Below are 4834 nucleotides of genomic sequence, written 5' to 3' on the forward strand. Positions count from 1 at the left end.
GGAGCGCACCTAGTGGTTGTGAGAGGTGGCCCTTTCCGCGATACGTCAAATTTCCTCCCTATTATGTAACAATAATAAAGTTTTTCAGACAGACAGACAGACAGACAGACAGACAGACAGACAGACAGACAGACGGACGGACGGACGGACGGACGGACGGACGGACGGACGGACGGACAGACAGACAGACAGGCAGACAGACAGACAGACAGACAGAGCAGAACAAGAAGAGAAACCATAATAAATAAATAAACGCTTCACAATTGATACTGCACATCGTCTCGTCTTTAATTTATAGTCATAGGTACACGTACTGGAATTTAAATGTTTAACAGGGTGAAACTAAGCTAACAACAACAAGCTTAACCAAGATACACGAATACCTCACGCTACGTATATCCCGGCATAGCAGAGCTAAGCCACTGCCGCCAATTTTTCCGGAGCCGTCCACCACGGCACCTCTTTCTTCCTTTCTTCTTTCACTCCCTCCTTTATTCCTTCTTTTACGGCGCGCTTCAGGTGTCCACTGAGATAGGTACTGCGCCTTTTCCTTTCCTAAAAAAAAACAATTTTAAATTGCCTAGGTGTCTCGAATTTTCTACTGTACGCAAGTTATAGTGTAAATAGAATACTTGTACATTGCACCTTTCTCCCCCTATCCTTTCTGGTGGTCCCCTCACTTCCTTATTCCATTTATCAAGTCTGCCTGCTATCCCTTTATTTTCGCTGCTTCAGCTCAGGTGTTTCCTGTAGCGATGGCAGATGACGTGGCCAGCAAAAATCTTTTCCTTTCCTTTAAAGCGAAAAGCTTCACTTGGCTAGTCAATACCACATTTAACGTGAGATTTGCCACTTCTGCGCTTGCCCGAAACCAAGTGACGTCACGCACGGCACAGGTGGCCACAGACGCCGCTGACAAAAAAGTTAAAAAAGAGTAAGAATAAGCACACAAACAAAAATAAAAAACACGACAGAAATAAAATATCACAAATAAAAAATAAAAGAAAAACAGTGCGCCAGGAAACTCGCATATTTCACTGGACACCCGAACCGCGCCGTAAGGGAAGGAAAATGAAAAGAAAATTGGCTTTAAGGCAAGGCAACGACACTCGTCTCTTTCATAACTCAGTGGAAACCAGAAAAAAATAGATTGGTGAATTGGTTTTTGAGGGAAGGAAATGGCGCAGCATCTGTCTCAAATATCTCCGCGGACACCTGTCCTGTATCTGTCCTCGCTTCGGCGAGCGCGGCTTCGGCCGCTTATCTGATTTTTTCAGCAGCGCCCGCTCCGGCGGACGCAGTTGTTGCTGCGACGCGCGTCTTTTCTTTCCTTTTTTCTCTTTCCTCTGATCTCTTGCCTGTCCTCTATCTGCACGTGGCTGCGGTGGTGGCTTGGCTCGAGCCAGTAGCAGGCCCGTGCAATTTCCTTTTCATCCTTCTCTCAGTCACAACAACAACAACAGCGGACACCTGAACCGCGCCGTAAGGGAAGGGAGGAAGGTAGGAGTGAAAGAAGAAAGAGGTGCCGGAGTGGAGGTCTCCGGAGTAATTTCGACCACCTGGGGATTAACGTGCACTGAAATCGCACAGCACACGGGCTCCTCTTGCGTTTCGCTTCCATCGAAACGCGGCCGCCGCGGTCGGGTTCGAACCCGGGTACACCGGCTCGGTAGACGAGCGCCTTACCACTGAGCCACCGCGGCGGGCATACCCGAACCGCGCCGTACAGGCCTTAAGGAAAATGAAATGAAATGAAAATTGCTTTTAAGGGAAGCAAATGCCTGTCTCTCATGTCTTGGTGCACACCACAGTACATGTCCCTAAAGCCGAACGCCTCCACCGTTATCGGGGTGCTCCCAGTGCATTGTGCGCGAACTGCGACAGCCATGACGCAATGAAAGGAGGGGTATATAAGGCACGCTTGCCCGTAGAACAGGCGCAGGGTCGGCAGCAGTAGCTGACGGCCGCTTATCCGTTTCTTCAGCCAGCGTCCGCTTCGGCGGACGCGGTTGTTGCGACGCGCGTCTTTTCTCTCTCTTTCTCTTTCCTCTTATCTTTTAACTCTCCTCTATCTGCACGTGGCAGCGGTGGTGGCTCGGCTGGAGCCAGTTGGCAGGCCAGTGCACTTTCCTTTTCATCCTTCTCTCAGTCGCAACAACAACAACAACAGAACAGGCGGAGACACTCGCCATGGAAGGAGAAGAAGCAACAGTCGGACGGCGAAGAAACACCGATCCATTTTATTTGAGGCCAACCAAGTGGTAGCTTTCAATACGTTTCGGAAAAGCCAGAAAGCTATACCCTAAGTGTAACCGTAAATATAACCTTAAGTTAAACCACGAGCATCGCCGCAGCTTTTCGCTTCGAGATATCCAGGCTTGACCTTAGCTAAGCCACAGCCAATTTTTATTATTTTTAAATAAACCACTACTACTACTAATAATTTTTTTTCCGCCGCCTTAAGCCATTCGGCCTTGCCGCTGCCACTAGTGCTATGTACTGGTAGGTTATCGCGCCGGTCGTGCTTTCGTGCTGTGCATTCGAAACCGTCATGTTTCCTCGATTCTTTGAGCGCCGCGAATTTTCACTGAGGCTGCTGAAGAGCCGGCGAGCGGTTCGTCAAACAGTGAAAGCAAGGACAGATGCTGTGCATGCCATCCAGCACAAAAAAGAGAAGTGGGAGCTTCGCAAAGAACGAAATCAAATACGGAGATTATGCACGCTACTTAGCTATAACATGAGCTCGAAGAACAGAAGTGGACGAAAGAGGGGGCATGGTTAGCAGCCAGAGTAGAGTGACTGCAAGCCAGAGGACCTGACCATTAGTCGATAGCTCCTTGCATGATCTATGAGCCCTACTAGAGCGAGCTAGCCGCTACATGAATTGCGTTTCGTGATTACACCGACCATCAGCCACGTTTTTGTATGTAAAAGAAGAAAAAAGAGCGACAAAAAGAAACAAAGTGACAGAAGGTGCCGCCAGGGGCGCTGATGGGATGAAAGCACAGAATGTGAACCATTTGAAGTGCAGTTAAGCAACTTGTTTCTTAAGTGAAACCATCGGAGCAGTTACAATCCTGCAGTTCTAAAGGCGAGCAACGAGCTGCAGCCTAATCAATGTTCGGACAATATCTCTTCGAATTTAAAATTGATTCATAACGGAACGCTCCCTGGAGACTGCATTGCGGTCACAGTTGAGGGCCTCGCTGGGCTTTGCAGTCTGCTTCATACTTACCTGGTGCCGTGGCCTCCTTGGTCATGATGGAGGAGCCTCCAGGGCGAGGCGTTGGCATTGCACTGCGTCCGCGCTGACCCCTGCCACTTCCTCAATAGAGGCAGATGGGGCATGTAATTTTTGGTAGTGGGGGACAGCGTGCGCGCGTCCCTCTAACCATTTTGAAATGCAAAAATCACACTTGATGCTTGAACAGCAATACATTTGAAGGCGCAGAACCACACTCGCCCACAAAGGACAATGGTATTGATGCTTGAACAGCAATACATTTGAAGGCGCAGAACCACACTCGCCCACAAAGGACAATGGTACCTTTTGACTCTATCGCATCTTGACAGAGTTTAAGTGGCCCATCTAGTTCGCTGTTATCGTTTAACTATACTCAATATTTTCAAGAAGGAAGGAAGGAAAAACTTTATTGTACTCTAGCACTTCTTTTTCTGCGATGTTTGGGCACATTCAGAAATATTCTCTCCTTGGTTGAACGCTTTCAGGGAAAGAGTTTAGAAAAGTCGTTTTATAGCCAGTGCCACTGTAGTGGCCCATGATATGGCTTGGCTAGGGGCCGTCTTTACGCGGTCTAAACTGTGGCCCAGGGCACAAGTGTTTCGCACGTACTCATAGATCAGAACAGGAAAAACATTCCCTAGCTGATTTTTATCTGCCTGCTTTATTCCGCAGTAAAAAAAATGGAACGCTATGGTGTTCATATTTATCCTTATTTATAAAACACCTTGCCTTTTGGACGTTGTTTTGCTAGCTATATATCTATTATGAATTAAGACTCTGACGAGAGACAGAAAAACTTTAGTATGAGGAATTCACACGCACGCGGTATTCCCATTTTTCTAATCTCTTTAAATATTTTGGTTTTATGGTTTATGGCAGTTTAACGTCCCAAAGCAACTCAGGCTGTGAGGGACGCCGTAGTGTAGGGCTACGGAAAGTTCGACCACCTGGGGGTTCTTCAACGTGCACTGACATCGTACAGTGCACAGGCCTCTAGCATTTTGCCTCCATCAAAATTCGACAGCCGCGGCTGGGGTCGAACCTGTGTCTTTCGGGTCAGCACCCGAGCGCCGTAACCACTGAGCCACCGCGGCAGCCTGAATATTATCAGGGAAAGAGTTTATGAAGATGCGAATACCACGTGCCCCGAATTCCTTATAACAGAGTTTTTTTTCTTTCTCTCGTCATAGACTAAATTCAGAACAGATATGCAGATAGCAAAACAACGTTCAAAATTTCATTTTATTTTCATTTCATTTATTTTTCTCTTAAAGGCCCGAGGGCATTACATAAGAGGGGAGCAAACTCAAGATTTGTACCAACATGACAAGAACACTACAAAGAAAGAGAAAAAAAAAATAACAGTGAAAAGGAATAGAAATGTACAGCAGGTAAGGGGCGTCGAAAAGGTTATACAATATGTAACAAGTAAAAAAAAAATTAACACATGAGTAAACAAAGGCTAAGGAATGAAAAAAAGCAAGGACACTTGTCTGTATCAAGCCCAACATATAACTGAAAAGATTGCTCTCACGAAAAATGGTCCTTTAGCATTTCACGGAATGATTTGCGATTAGTGCATGATACAAT

The 4834-nt window shown here is 46.7% G+C and overlaps 1 non-coding gene across 1 annotated transcript; it reads left to right on the forward strand.

The window, feature by feature from the left end:
* Window positions 1-3227: 3227 nt before the first annotated feature.
* Window positions 3228-3389, forward strand: LOC149335667 (U1 spliceosomal RNA). Its single transcript, XR_016284673.1, has one exon. It is a non-coding gene; the product is annotated as a U1 spliceosomal RNA (small nuclear RNA).
* Window positions 3390-4834: the final 1445 nt, after the last annotated feature.

This window comes from Amblyomma mixtum, chromosome 7 (genome assembly GCF_055824585.1).
Source record: "Amblyomma mixtum isolate Tamu chromosome 7, ASM5582458v1, whole genome shotgun sequence".
NCBI classification, from domain to species: Eukaryota; Metazoa; Arthropoda; class Arachnida; order Ixodida; family Ixodidae; genus Amblyomma; species Amblyomma mixtum.